Source organism: Myxocyprinus asiaticus, chromosome 12 (genome assembly GCF_019703515.2).
Source record: "Myxocyprinus asiaticus isolate MX2 ecotype Aquarium Trade chromosome 12, UBuf_Myxa_2, whole genome shotgun sequence".
NCBI classification, from domain to species: Eukaryota; Metazoa; Chordata; class Actinopteri; order Cypriniformes; family Catostomidae; genus Myxocyprinus; species Myxocyprinus asiaticus.
The window spans coordinates 30,955,462-30,971,570 of NC_059355.1; the positions used below are offsets into that span (position 1 = coordinate 30,955,462).

Here is a 16,109-nt window from a genome sequence, read left to right on the forward strand (position 1 = left end):
CTCTGTGACAGGAAGCAGTGCTGCGGGAGCTGATATGTGACCAGGAAACTGGCAGGAATGGGACAGTAAGCATGCAGAAACAGGAAAAAACGCTGGTCTCTTGTCTGCTGAGTGTTTGCTCAGCCCACTGTGCACTTCCCATGAGGCCTGCTAGAAAACAGCTGGAGCTATGGAGACTTGCCTCTGAACCAGCTTGCATTGGGTCCCGACCAGGACTCACACATTTTTTCTTGATTTCCTACTGGTACAGTGGCGGGCATTCAGAGTACAAAAAACACTTCTGGACATGTTTTTAATGATGTCCCAAAGGCTGATAAAACTGCAGAATCAATCAAGAGACTCCCTAGGGTGATTCTAATGAATGTACTGTATTGATGTTGGAATGTTAGCTTACTCAGGTATTTCTAAATTGCATTAAACAGTATTCACAGTGCAGCGGTGGCAAGTATACCTAAGAATGTCACATGTAGTTGCATTCCCAGAATTGTGAGAAACTTTCACCAACAATAGAAGCACTGTAGTATTACTTGCAACTGAATTTGAGTTGGAAGATTTTGAAACATATTTCTAAGACCAAGAGTTTCCTGTCATATCATCTTTATTTGTCAAACCTCTTGTAATGTTTTTAATTTGTTTCAATTTCAATATCTTCTGGTTATCTGTAACTTAAGCTTTCATAGTTTTTGAGCCACTGCAAATTACAACAAATTATTATTAAGTTGATTTGAAAATTGATTTGGATCACAGCCTCTGTTTTTAAGTTGAAGGGTGTTTGTTCACATACTAAATGGGGCCAAGCAAAACACTCTGTTGATAAAATAACTGATTAACATTACACTTGGACAAATCATTTCGCTTTTGAAGGGGAGAGGGTTTTCCAGCTCCAATTACCAAAGGAAATGAGTGTTTTTCAGATGCTTAAAGGGAGTCAAAGCTCAAAAATAGCCAGAAAGCCAGACCACCTAAGTGATCAGATGCATGGGCTTTCCCAGCTAAACAATGGGTCTGGGACACAAGATGTCCGGGTCATACATCAAAAACATTTAAACAGCTTGGGCAAATTACAGAGGTTAACCAAGAAAAAAATGCAACATGCAGTAAAGAATTTCAATACTGCAACAGATTTGCGAAATAATGTAAACTGTATATGGATATATGTATATGCATACAGGTACCACGTAAAAGCATTTGGACACTTAACTCACACATAAAAGGCAGAGGCTATTTGCACTAAGTGCAAATAGCAACCACAAGTATCTTCTTTGCACTAAATCCAAAAAACATGGTTACATGAATAATACTTTAGTAAAACCATGGTTAATTTTACCCGTATCAAACATTTTCTCTAAACTCCATGACCTTCACAGTGACGAAATCACCGATGAAATCAACCTTTATATTAATTTGTATTTATTATTATAAGTAGAATTAAAGGAAATATTGAGAGTGGAGAATGGAAACAGGATGGGAAAAACTGTGTGGTAAAATTGGGAATAGCACCCAGGGTTGTCTTTAAACACCACACCACTGAAGTAACATTTAAGGTCGCAGTTTGTCTATAATTTCAGTGTTTCCACCAGACCATATGAGTGCAAATAGCAGCACTATGTGGCACTAGATAACAAAATATTAAACCAAGTGACTTTTCCTGAATGGACGATTCTAAGGGAAGTTCACAATCACACTTTTTAAGCAAGTTTATTAGTTCTCACAAAACATAGATCATAAAACATTACAAATAAAGATATTCAGAGGTATTTAGACACTTATTGGTTGTCAAACATTAGTGGAACATATCCACAGTTACAGTAATGTGATGAACTACACCTGTGGCAGGGAACTGACTTCATACAGTATATCCATTTAAAAAACAACTTGTCAGCAGTTGGTTTAGAAATCATTGCAAAAATGGCTCTGAAAAAATAGCTCTGAGAAAATGTCTAGCTAGCTAAATTTGTTTTCAGATGCCACTTGGTAAGATATTGCGAATCTAATGCAAGGAAATGCTTAGGGAAGGGTAAAGTAAAGACTAAAAGAGAGAAAGTATGGTGTTAACTGTTGAATGCTGACAGATGCTCTCATTAAATGCATGAACAGCAGTATAAGTGCCAAACATGAATACCTTGACCAGTTCATTTGTGTCTCCTCTAAGACAAACTGTCCATTGTTGTGAACCTTTGGTTGTTTTTTCCTGTTAAGGAGAGTGAAGCCACTACAGCTGTTCCCATAGTGTGCTGGATAGATTCTCTATCCTTCCTTTTCTTTTTTTCCTTGCACCCACACTGTGTCTGTGATCAGCAGCTAGTGTGGACAATTAATGTAGATAATGCAGTGTAATATGTACAGTACACGTGAACGCTTCTTCTTTTAATATCAAGGTGGGGACCTTCTATTGTTCTTCTACTGTTTTTCTATTGCCCTTATGTTGTAAATGAAGCTATTTATAATGGCTGTAGACTAACCTAATCTTAAACTTTTGGTATTTTTACATTTGAAATAAAACATTATTCAGTGCCTTTATGAATCGGTGCATCTCAGGTTTATCAGGATTTAAAATCTTTGGGGACATTTGGTCCTCACAAATATATAAAAAACCTGAAACACACATGAAAACCCAAACATACCTTTGTGATATACAGGAAATGATCCTATTGTTTTGAGAGCCTCTTCTCCTGTCTGAACAGGCTACACAAAAGCTGTGGGCTGTAGAGACCACTGAAGTCACTGCATAATGATCTAAACAGACAAAAAAGTTTATTGACATTTACAAAAACTATATAAAAGACTTGTAATAATGTCCTTATCTAACGTCAATATTGGATACACATTAGATTGAATAGAAATATTTTTAAAAAAAAGTCCTTTGACCTACTGTAAATGCTATACCAGCGGTGTCTAGTAGTAATGGCTACAAGATCACACAAGATATCTAATGACTGCAAAACGTCCTGGTTACTTGCATAACCTCCGTTCCCTGATGGAGGGAACGAGACGTTGTGTTGATGTAGTGACACTAGGGGTCACTCTTGGGAGCTCGAGACACCTCTGGTCTTTGATAAAGGCCAATTAAAATTGGTGAGTGGTATTTGCATACCACTCCCCCGGACATACGGGTATAAAATGAGCTGGTATGCAACCACTCATTCAGGTTTTATGCTGAGGAGCCGAGACAAGGTCCCGGCCATTTCAGCGGGTAGTTCAGCGTTGTGTCTCGTTCCCTCCATCAGGGAACGGAGGTTACACAAGTAACCAGGACGTTCCCTATCTGTCACTTACTCGACGTTGTGTCGATCTGTGTGCCTCGTAGCCAGCACACCAGGCCGACACATAACCTCCCCCAACACTGTTATGAGTGTCGAATGGCCCTTTGGGACAATTCGACTACCCAAAAGATAGAGATGGGCTAGCCCAGTCGTGGCCACTTATCCCCTTTTTTTCCCACTCCCTAAAAAAAGGGGGATTATCTGACTGGGCCAACCAGGTCTAGTCGGGGGGGTGTCCCTCCCAAGGGGAGGGCACCGCAGAGACCACACCTCACCCAGAGAGAGGGGGGGGGGTATTTAAGTGGAAATATGTCACATGGTTTTGCCGAGCTATGTCGGGAGTATGCCATGTGGAGAAGTCCCATGGTAGGTTCAGCCCTACGGGGGAGGTGTTACTACAAGCATGGAGACTGGGGCAGAGGGGCCTTTGCCCTATGGAAGACACCGTTTGCCAACAGGGAAACTAATTAGCGGAAGATATACATCGCATGGGGTTACCTACGGGGAACCGCCACATGCGGAGCACCTACCCCAGTACGGGGCTTTAGTTAGCACGTGTACTGGGCCGGCAGCGAGTCTCTCTGAAAACTCGTCTGCCACAGGGCTCAGAGGAAATCAACCAGGGAACACAGTTTGTGAACACTACTGGGAGTTAACGGTGCACGTCTTCAGCTCAGGGGAGGTGAAAGGTGCTATGTGCAAGCGATACACCCAGCTGGCTGTCCCAGACTTACCTGCTTGTGCATGCCACAACACGGGACGAAACTGGTTTCACCCGGAGGTTGTAATGTCCTGGGCGTGATATGCCATAGTTATGGCATCAATGAGTCAGTGGGCGATCCTCTGCTTGGAGACTTCCAAGTGCTTCCTTTCCGCTGTCCACCAAAGCAGACAAAGAGCTGCTCAGAGACTCTAAAGCTCTGCGTGCGATCCAAATAGAAGTGTAAAGTGCGCACCGGACACAGCAACATCAGGGCTGGGTCTGCCTCCTCCTGGGGCAACGCTTGCAGGTTCACCACCTGGTCCCTAAAAGGGATCGTGGGAACCTTGGGCACATAGCCCAGTCGGGGTCTCAGGATCACATGAGAGTAGCCCGGACCGAACTCCAGGCACATTTCACTGACAGAGAATGCTTGCAGGTCTCCTACCTTCTTGATGGAAGTGAGCGCAGTCAGGAGGGCAGTCTTCAAGGAGAGTGCCTTAAGCTCAGCTGACTGCAAAGGCTCAAAGGGGGCTCTCTGTGGACCCTGAAGAACTACAGAGGGATCCCATGAGGGAACAAGGTGCGGTCTGAAGGGATTCAACCTCCTGGCGCCTCTCAGGAACCTGATGATCAGGTCATGCTTCCCTGAGGACTTACCGTCCACTGTGTCATGGTGTGCCGCTATAGCAGCTACATACACCTTCAAGGTGGAAGGGGACAGCTGCCCTACCAACCTCTCCTGCAGGAAGGAAAGCACCGATCCAACTGCGCATCTCTGGGGGTCTTCGCATCGGGAACAACACCACTTAGCGAACAGATGCCACTTAAAGGCATACAAGCGCCTCATAGAGGGGGCCCTAGCCTGAGTGATCGTGTCCGCTTAGGTCTTCCACGTCCCGTCCAGGGGCCAGACATGGAGATTCCAGGTCTGGTTGCGGGTGCCAAATGGTGCCCCGTCCCTGAGAAAGAAGGTCCTTCCTCAGGGGAATTTTCCGGGGGGGGGGGGGGCTGTCACGAGGAGCGTGAGGTCTGAGAACCACGTCTGTGTGGACCAGTAGGGTGCTACCAGGATGACCTGCTCCTGGTCCTCCCTGACCAAGTAGGCTCACTGGGGGAAAGTCCAGGGGCCAGCTGTGTGCCAGCGCGTCTATACCGAGAGGTGCCTCGGTCAGGGCATACCCGAGCGGGCAGTGGGAGGATTCTTGGGAGGCGATCAGGTCTACCTGTGCCTGTCCAAATCGACTTCAAATCAGCTGGACAACCTGAGGGTGGAGTCTACACTCTCCCTAGAGGGTAATCTGCCGTGACAGCATGTCCGCTGCAGTGTTGAGGTTGCCCGGGATATGAGTGGCTCACAGCGATTTGAGGTGCTGCTGACTCCAGAGGAGGAGACGGTGGGCGAGTTGTGACATACAATGGAAGCGCAGACTGCCTTGATGGTTGACATATGCTACCGTTGCCATGTTGTCTGTCCAAACTAACACGTGCTTGCCCTGGATCAATGGCCGGAACCTCTGCAGGGTGAGCAGAATTGCCAGCAACTCGAGGCAGTTGATGTGCCAATGCAGCCGCGGGCCCATCCATAAGCCGGCGGCTGCGTGCCTGTTGCATACAGTGCCCCAGCCTGTTTTGGAAGCATCTGTCATAACCACGACACGCCTGGAGACCTGCTCTAGGGGAACGCCTGCCCATAGAAACATGAGGTCAGTCCAAGGGCTGAAGAGGCGGTGACGGATCGGCGTGACGGCCACGCGATATGTCCCGCAGCGCCATGCCCATCTCGGGACTCGAGTCTGAAGCCAGTGCTGAAGAGGTCTCATATGCATCAACCCGAGTGGAGTGGCCACCGCTGAGGATGCCATATGCCCCAGGAGCCTCTGAAAGAGTTTCAGTGGAACCACTGTTTTCTGTTTGAATGCCTTCAAACATGTCAGCACCGACTGTGCGTGCTCGTTCGTGAGGCACGCCGTCAATCAGACTGAGTCCAACTCCAAACCGAGAAAAGAGATGCTCTGAACATCTCTTGCTCTTTTCCCAGTTGACCCGAAGCCCTAGTCAGCTGAGGTGCGAGAGCACCAGGTCCCTGTGTGCACACAGCATATCCCGAGAGTGGGCTAGGATTAGCCAATCATTGAGATAGTTGAGAATCCAAATGCCCACTTCCCTTAACGGGAGCAAAAGCTGCCTCTGCGACCTTCATGAAGACGAGAGGGGACAAGGAGGACCTTGGGAGGACCTTGTACTGATACGCCCGACCCTCGAATGCAAACTGCAGGAAGGGTCTGTGTCGAGGTAGAATCGAGACATGGAAGTACACGTCCTTCAGGTCTACCGCCGCAAACCAATCTTGATTCCGGACGCTCGCCAGAATGCATTTTTGCATCAGCATCTTGAACTGGAGTCTGTGTAAAGCCCGGTTCAGTACTCGCAGGTTCAAGATTGGCCGCAACCCACCGCCTTTTTTTGGTACAATGAAGTAGGGGCTGTAAAACCCCTTATTCATCTAGGCCGGAGGGACAGGCTGTATCGCATCCTTCCGTAGGAGGGTAGCGATCTCCGCGCGCAAGGTAGCAGCGTTCTCGCCCTTCACCGAGGTGAAGTGGATGCCTCTGAACCTGGGCGGACGCCTGGTGAACTGAATCATGTAGCCGAGTCAGACGGTCCGGATCAGCCATCACGACGGATTGGAAAGCGCAAGCCACACATCCAAGCTCCAAGCGAGGGGGACCAAGGGGACAATCTCGTCGGATGTACCGGCAGGTGGGGCCTTGCGGCGGGGTGGAGCTCGAGGTGCCATGCCATGTTGTGGCCATGCTGAGTTCAGGGACATCGAAGCACTTACCTGGCTCCTTGTGACCACCCCCAGAAGAGCCTGGGACGAGGGAGGAAGAGGCCTGTCCTTGTGACCCATGGAGACTGTCACATCGGGGGTGGATTTGTGCCACAGCTGAGCGTGCAGGGGCGGGGAGACCGCCGCTGGAGCGCCAAACCTGCAAGAATGGAAAGGTGGATGGTGGTGGTGATGACGGCCATGCACACCGGGTACGTGACCCAGGGAACAAGGAAACTGCTCTTTTGCTGAACTGTTGGGTACCGCAGCCACTTGGGCATGCAGCGAAATTAAATGAAAAAGCAACAAAAGATTCTCCTCCCGGCCCTCCACCAGAGGATGGAGTGGTCTGCTTACCAGCTCCAAGGTGGGTTTCATCATCCCTGGGTCGCCCGTCTCAGGGGCACTTTGAAGCCTTGCGAGGGTTCTTGACGGCCGGCCGTGAGACGGGTGGCATCTGCTTCCTGCGGTGGGCTCCATGCCGGGGCTGGGCCGAAGGGGTGGGCTGCAGTAGAGCCAGTGCAGTCACCGCAGGGGGACGCCCTTGGCGATGAGCAGGCGGGGTGTGGGATCTTGAGCCGCGCCGGGGCAGGATGTGCCGGATAGCCTCCATCTGCTGCTTCACCGTCGAGAACTGCTGGGCAAAGTCCTCGACGGTGTCGCCGAATGGATGAGCCCGATCTCTGATGCTGCACTCAAGAGCTCATCAGCTTCGTGGGCTCTGAACAAGAGGTCGAACTTGCCGTGAGACGAGCCAGTGGACTCATCCAGAAGCCCAATCGGGGCAGACGAGCGTGCTGGGGAATGGGAGGTCCGTGAAGGGATACCCAGCGGAGGTGGTCCCATTGGGGTCCCCAAATCACCCCCAGTGCTAGCCGCGCTGGCCTCAATCCCGTAGTTAGAAGGACCGAGGCGGGGAGCCTTTTCTTACGAAAGCAAGCCGTAACCGCAATGTTGCCATGGTCATGTTCTCGCAGTGAGAACATGATCCATCCACGAACACTGTCTCTGCTTTTTTAGAAAAAATATACTCTCTTTTTTCTGCTGAAGTGCCCAGGGGCATTCTCTGCAGTGCACCAGTGCAGAGGAGGGAGAAGCCGCTGAAATGCGCCGTCAGATAGAGCAGAGGTGAATGAACATTCAGCTCAGTAAACATCGAATGTTCGGCTCCAAAGAGAAAATCTGAATGAGTGGTTGCATACCAGCTCCTTTTATACCCGTATGTCTGGGGGAGTGGTACGCAAATACCACTCGCCAATTTTCATTGGCCTTTTATCAAAGACCAGAGGTGTCTAGGGCTCCCAAGAGTGACCCCTAGTGCCACTACATCGACACAACGTCGAGTGAGTGACAGATAGGGAACAACTGTCAATGTTTCTGGTCAGCACTGATTGTCTGTATACTGTATTTTTTTATTATTATTTTTCATCTGGAAAAATGTAGTGTGATGGTACCAATGATACAGTGATGATCAAACCCATGGTATTTGATATATGGGTAGTTGACAAATATGCAGTAAAAAGCCATTTTTTTGTAAAGCAACATTTTTGAAAAAAAATCCATTTATGTAGTGTAAAGTCTGATATTTAAGAAAATATAAGGGGTCACTAACTTTGTCAATTCTTTCACTGTTTTTTGAACATTTTCACTGAACTGCACTGTAAATGTGTCCTATGGTGTGACATAACAAAAATGAAGAAAAAAACAGTGAGGTAATATACAAAGAGCATGAGAGAGATTTATTTTCATTGTTAGATGCTTATTTTCATATGGTGTTTTTTATTTATTCTGAAATTATGAATACCCCCCCCCCCCCCCCCCCATTACCTGTTGAACTTGTTGGACATTTTCATTAAATGCAAGTCAAAATTTGCTGTCATCCTTTCAAAAATGTTGAAAATTATACCAGTTTAAGATGAGTGATGATTATATCTACCCTAAAGCAATATTCAACAGTTTTTTTTTTAAAACATATTTTGAGTTAAAAAATACATTTTTGTTTTTTTTATGTGTGTCACACCATAGGACATTATGTCACACCAAAGGACAGAAATGGTAGTTGTTTGATTAAAGAGATATAAGATGTATTACATTCAAGCATTTTTATTTAACTGAATGAAAGATGATTGAAATTTGTAAATATAATTGTTGCATTTTTCAAAGCAACATTTCAACTATTTACTTCATCGTTCTCTTAGGATCTCCTCCCTTCTGTGTGGATCCCAGTTAATTTTCTCTCTATACTTTCATATTCTCTCTCTCCCAATCATTTTTCTCCCTCAATTCTTTCTGTCCAAAAATGAAAGAATCCAAAAATGAAGGACCACATTTTATACTTCAGTAGTTTGCATGTAAATGTAATCTTCAATAGAGTAAAGCATATTTGGCCTGCTGTCCGATATTGGAGGGCTCGGAGCTCGAGACTCGACTTGAGTCCTGATTACAACAATCCCCCCCTGGACTTTACTTACTTGGGGGCCGTTTACACAACAACGTTTTTTACTAGAAACAGAAAACTTTTTATGTGTTTTGGCTGTTCGTTTACACGACAACGGCGTTTTGGGGCCTGAAAACGCAAACTTTTGAAAATGGGTTTCGAAGTGCATGTTTTTGAAAACGATGCCATTTCCGTCTCCGTGTAAACATACAAAAACGCGAATTTGTGAAAACGATGACGTCATGCGCACGCGTATTACGTGTTCAGGCTATAGGCATGTGCGCGAGTACTTCAAAACAACGCGCGAGACATTCAAAACTACAATGGCGGACTACAGGACTGTGTTTGTGCTGCTCAAGATTTTGAGTTTATTGACGCTTCTCCAGCAAATTGTAGATTTACTGCATCACTACTACGACCAGCAATCGCCAACTTCATTGTTTGTATTCACCGCTCTGTGGAAGAATGCTTATGTGCGCAGGCGCGTAGTGTTTCTTTACAAAGTGACATCACCAACTACTGGCCTGGCATGCATAATACAACATTTTTAGTCGTTTTCGCAGATCCGTGTGAACGGGGATCATTTTGAAAACGTTGTCGTCTGTACGCGAAACTTTTCAAAAACGCAAAGGAAAAACTTTACAGTTTTTAGTATATTGTTGTCGTGTAAACGTACCCTTAGATGAATAGTGAATATTTGAAAATAGGTGGAGATGGGGAGGAGGCAGGATGCCAAGAAAATCTGTCACGGGAAGCAGGTAACTGCGGCTTATATACTCCTGCTCGCGGGCTGTGATTTGTCAGATTAAAATTGGCATGCTACTCCCGAACCGCTGTTAATTAATTTTTATAATTAAAAAGGATAAAAATGAGTTACATTTTATTTAATTATTTAAAATGCTTTAATAGACCTTGTCCTCTTGTGTGACATGTTTGTCCTCTGGTGTGACAGATAAGGTAGTGTCACACCAGAGGACATTTTCTGTCACACCAAAGATTGTTTCAGCCTTTAGTGTGAGTTAATGACCTTGCTATTCTTAGTTAACATGTCATTAGCAGTTAGCAAGACACATTTGCACAATTTTCCATAATTATGCAGTTTAACATAATTTAATAATATAATTATATAATTTAGGGGTGTCACACCAAAGGACAACAAAACGTAAACACTTTAAGAGCTTTGAAACAAGTTAAATATTTGAACAATTTAGAGACAAAAACTTACCATGTGCACATGTCCTTGCCTTAACAGGGGGCTTCAGAAAAATGACCTTGAATGGGGTTATAGAAACTAAATAAAGTCATCCGTGGAATTGCCCGATTTAAAATGAGGATATGGTGTCACACCAGAGGACGTGGTTTTCAGTGACAAAATGTATCAACTTCCTACGCTTTTAGAAATATACGGATGAAAAAAACGAATTGCCATTTACTAAAATAGACACATGTAAAATTATGCCAGTGGTATTTATCAACATTTTTATGCTTTTGTTTTTAATTTATAAAAGTTAGAATTTATTGAACCTTGCTTGAGACAGTCACACCATAGAACAATTTTGAGATTTGGCTCCAAAAATTAAAAAATCTAATGACAATGCAGTTTGTATAATAAGAGGTCGATGTAAAGGAAAGAAATGTTTAATCATTTAATGCATTTTTAAATGATGACAATACTATTTATTAATTTTTATCTTGTGTGACAGTGAAAATGCCATGTCATGTCAACAACCCATATACCATGGCAGTGTATAATTACCATATTCATATACCATGATATTTACATGGTACAGTATATTATAAAGCTTTATAATAACACACTGATTCTTGAGAGAAGGGACAAAACATGCCCTATATAAAAACGCCCTCTTTATATTAAAAATCAAGAAATTCATGATAATAAATATACTGAAAAAGTTAAATCTAAAGGAAACATGTTTACTCAGGGCATTTATTACTTATGTTTTTAAATAATGTAATTCGATTTTTTTTAAATGCATGCTCTATTCTTGGAAGCACATACAACTTACATGTAAGCTGTCCTCAGCAAGAGGTCACAATGTAAAACTGCCAAACAATGTGTTTAAAAATGCAACAAATTAATAAATATAAATATCAAATGAAGGATAGGAAACTGTAAGATATCAAACAATACATTAAGGAAACTTTATATTTTCCATTAAAAACTGTCTATCAAAGTTGTGTATATTTTAATTTTTAAAACAAACAGTGTTGAAGTCTCTGCGGTCACAGCTTCAACATGTCAACACCGTCATCCCATTGTGATCAATTCAGTTAAGAAATGTGGAATACTTTTGAGTGTAGGGTATAGAGGCAGCTTTAACTGAGGAAAAAACAAAATGGCTCCAGTGAACAACACATGATTAAAAACTCAGTCAGAATTTTCAGAATAGTGTGAAAAAAAAAAAAAAAAAATGGTTTAGAATGTATTTTATCACTTTTTACAATTAATCGATCATTAAAGACTTTTATTGACTCTTATTGGATGTATCAAATTAAAATAGCATTCTTTTTAGTTTGTCTGACGGAGTTGACACAAATTACAGTAAGATGGAAGTTATGAAGTGAGTCAATTTTCAGAAAAAAAATTTCAGAATTTTTTTTTCAGAAAAAAAGCATTTTTATGAAACCTGTTCCCTTACATGGTTCACTAGCTGAGACATTTGTCTACAAATATACCCATTTCAAATTTATTTAGAATTTAAAAAAATTACGTTTTGTCCCTTATCTCAAGAATCAGTGAACGGCTTTACTGAGGTAATAGAGTAAGAGAAGAGAGTTTTAACAATTCCTACCTTATTTCTAGATCATCCATAGTTAACGTGTGCATTCAGTTTGTCTGAAATTTTAAATATGAAATATTTATGTAATGCTCAAAAATTCTTCTGTTTACCTAAATTTACCTAATTCCATCTATATTTACCTTACATTTATTGTGTTTTGGTGAATTACATTTATCACAAAGGAAAGGGGAAAAATTGTGTGTTGTCTATTGTGTATTTGTGTGTGATAAATATATCATAAAAATTGAGATTATATGAACAAACAATGTTGATCTGTGAAATGCAGTAAACTGTACACATCTTCGGATATGTTACATATATTACTTCAACATTATTTTGACATGAAGTATAACTAAGACTAGTTGTTGACAACATTAAAGGGTTAGTTCACCCCAAAATGGAAATTCTGTTGTTGTTTAGTCACCTTCATGTCATTCCATTCATGTCATGACGTATTTTCTTCTGTGGAGCACAAAAGAAGAAGTTAGGCAGAATGTGAGAGGCTGCCTCAGTCACCATTCACTTTTATTGTATGGGAAAGTGCAGCATGACCAGTCTTCAACATTTCTCCTGTTGTCAGGAAATTAGCGAGTAAAGCAGGACACAAACGCAGGAAGGCAATAATGTGGGCTTTATTTGATAAAGAACAAAAATACAAACCAAAACACCCATGAGGGGGAAAAACAGAATTATAAATTTGAAAACTCAAACAAACAAGAAAACTGACCGATGAACAGACAGGAACAAACCGACAGGGGAAACACAACAAACGATTCGACAAAGGATTCAACACGAGGGGAGCTTAAGAAGGAATGGGTTGATAGTGAGCATTTTTCACCAGTCAGAGGCAGGACCCAAATGCAGGGTGAAAAACAAAAAGCTTTATTAATACAAAAATAAACAAAGACAAAAACTCAAACTACCCCGATAGGGAAAAAACGAGGCAAAGGACGGGCTGGAGGAAAAAGGGAAAAAACACGTAGGAGAGACTGGACGGGGAACAGGACTGACTCGAACAAGACCAACAAACAAGACAAACTGGCCCGGGACAGCACACACAAGGAGACTAAAATAGGGAGAGAAATCAAGCAGGTTAACAAGCAGGACAGGTGTGACTAATGAACTAATAATAAGCAAACAAGAAGGCAGGGTTTGACACAAAACAGAGAGACACATGAGGCAAAACAGAAACAAAACAAAGCCACATGCTCTCACAAAAATGCAAACACCCGAATGGCACGAGCGCATATCACCAAGACAACAGGCAACATGTGCCCATGCCAACCGGCAGTTAAGACGAGAGAATGCATGGCAACGCTAACAAAGCAATGCTATGCATTCTCACACTAGACAAAGCCTGAGCGTACATTGCAAGCCAAACACCACACAATGCACGCAATAGGCGACAAAAAGAGACAGACCACCTGTGCAAGAGTTCAGCCACACACAAACCCGACAGCTCAGACCAAAGTGACCGAACCTCAGCACAACATAAAGACAGCTCTCGAGCCGGGAGCGCAGCGCCAAGCGAAGCCCGCCCGCGATCACGAGAGACAGACACAGTTCATTGATGCGAGTGCATCCAAGATGACCTAAGTGCCATGCACTCACGCCAATAAAAGACAAGACATGGAGCATGAGTGTTCGGATCCCGACAACAAAACCAAAACCGAACGAGACAGGGAAGTCAGGATCCAGACACCATGCTCCGGACATGAAACAAGACCGACCGAAGAGTGCACGGCAGGGAAACCACAACTGAAACTATGCTCACACAAAGACAGAAAAATAAAAAAAGTTTAACATCAAACAATAAACAAGACAAACAAAATGAGTACTAACACAAAACAGAAAGAAGAACAAAAGAAAGGGAGGGAAACCAAGGAGGAAGTTTAAGGAAAGGGGCGAGGTCTGGCGGCCTGGGAGAAGGCCTTAGGACAGAGGCGGGGTCCGGCGGCCTTGGAGGAGACCTGAGGGCAGAGGTGGGGTCTGGCAGTCTGGGAGGAGGTCTCAGGGCAGAGGCGGGGTCCAGCAGCCTGGGAGGAGGGTTCAGGGAAGGGCCTGGGTCCGGTGGTCTGGGAGGAGGCTTGAGGTAGGGAACGAGGAAGGAGAGGAGGGTGGCAAGGACAGGATGGGCAGCAGACTGGGCGGTGGCCACTGGACAGGGGTCAGCGGACTGGGTGGCGGCTGCTGGACAAGGGTCAGAGGAATGGGCGGTGGCTGCTGGACAGGGGTCAGAGAACTGGGTGGTGGCTGCAGCAGCAGGGGAATGACCTCTGTGCCTATGGACGCTAGCAGCAGCTGGGGAGCCGAGGCCCTTCTCCGCCTCCTCTTTCAGATGGTCAGAAGCACTGTTGAAGGGAACGGCCGGCTTCTCCTGGTGGTCAGCAGCGGGCTCCTCTGCCTCCTGGCGGTCAGCAGCGGGCTCCTCCACCTCCTGGCTGTCAGCAGTGGGCTCCTCTGCCTTCTCGCGGTCAGCAGTGGGCGTCTCCGCCTCCTGACGGTCAACCGCAGTGGGCTCGGCCGATGGGCTGGGCTTCTTTGTTCTCCTCTTCCTCTTCTGAGGTGTGGAGGCAGTGGCTGAGGCGTCCACTTCTGTGTGGGGGGTGCCCTCGTCCTCGGGTTGGGATGAGAATTGGAAGTCTTCTGAGGCACAGGCTGTGATAAACTCATCCCATTTCATGGCAAGCCTGACTGTCTCCAGAAGTCTCCCACCCTCACTCTGATCTGGGAAACAAGATCTAATGGGTTCAGTCAGACCTGCCCTAAAAAGCTCAATAAGGCAGGCCTTATCGTATCTCAGACCTGAAGACAGTGATAAAAACTCTAAGACATACCCCCACACAGACTTGTCCTCCTGCCGTAGCCCATACAGCCTCTTGACACGCTCTGCACGCTGGCAAGCAGGAGAACCAGGCTTCGTCAAAAAAATTTTTTTATCTCTGCTGGGTCCATTTCGGGCCAGTTCATTCTGTCACGAATCAGAGGCAGGACCCAAATGCAGGGTAAAAAACAAAAAGCTTTATTAATACAAAAATAAATACAGACAAAAACTCAGACTACCCCGAAGGGGACAAAAGAAGGTAAAGAATGGGCTGGAGGAAAAAGGGAAAAAGACAAAGACAGAAAATGAAACACAAGTCAGACATAGAACAATGATGTCAAAACACTGTCACACAAAAAGCCAGACTGACAGAGTGACAGGATCGTGACAGCGTTCTCCACGTGACAACTGCAAAACACAAGAGGGAGAGAGAGACAAAACCAAAACAGGAAAACACTCAGACAAGACAAACTGATAGTCAGAGGAGGCATAGTCAGGCCAGACTGTGACACCTGTCTTCCACAGAAGAAGTATTACATAACGGGCTCTGTTTTCATGAGCGCGCAAAGTGCAGCGCTACGCGCAATGACCGTGTGCAACGACCGTGCGCAACATCTTAACCAGTTTTCGTGAGAGCGCTAATTCTAATTAGCAAACCGCAAGTGGCCGTAGGTGGGAGTGTTTGCGCTACTGTGGGTGTATGCGTGCAAACTGTGGGTGTATTGTATGTTAATGAATTTGCTATTTTCCTGAGAAATATGTCGATGCGCTAAGACGTTTGAAAACCACGTCTTAACTTAGCACAAAGTGAAACACAGTTCCTGCATTTGCACTTTGGAGATTCCACCAGAAGGTGGTATTAAAGTTCATGTCCAAACTCTTAAAATATAGTGGAACATCAAATTATGTCCCTGACAATCAGTTTTACATATAAGAGACTTATATGAAAAAAAAAATTTAGTTGCAAAAATCATCAATGAGATTTGTGTTAAACTATCTATAGGTTATGGTTTATTTTTCAATAATTATTATTATGTTTAAATTTACAATTTAAATTTAAATTGTTACAATTTATGTTCTAATTTGTAAGTCTAAAGGTATTTTTTCACCTGTTGTCGTAGAGTGATTTTTAAGTCACTGCAATGTGGGCATGTGGAAGAAGTTGGAGATAGTAAAATGTTTGGAATTGGTAGGCTATGATTTTTTGACCACTTCGTTATTTTGATTATATTTTCGTTTCGTGTGCAATTT

General features: G+C 44.3%; 1 long non-coding RNA gene across 1 annotated transcript; it reads right to left on the reverse strand.

Moving 5' to 3' along the window:
- Nucleotides 1–1,969: 1,969 nt before the first annotated feature.
- Nucleotides 1,970–10,566, reverse strand: LOC127449470 (uncharacterized). Its single transcript, XR_007898755.1, has 3 exons — nucleotides 10,459–10,566; nucleotides 2,625–2,736; nucleotides 1,970–2,301 (listed from the first exon to the last, which is right to left on the reverse strand). It is a non-coding gene; the product is annotated as an uncharacterized LOC127449470 (long non-coding RNA).
- Between the last annotated feature and the right edge of the window lie 5,543 nt (nucleotides 10,567–16,109).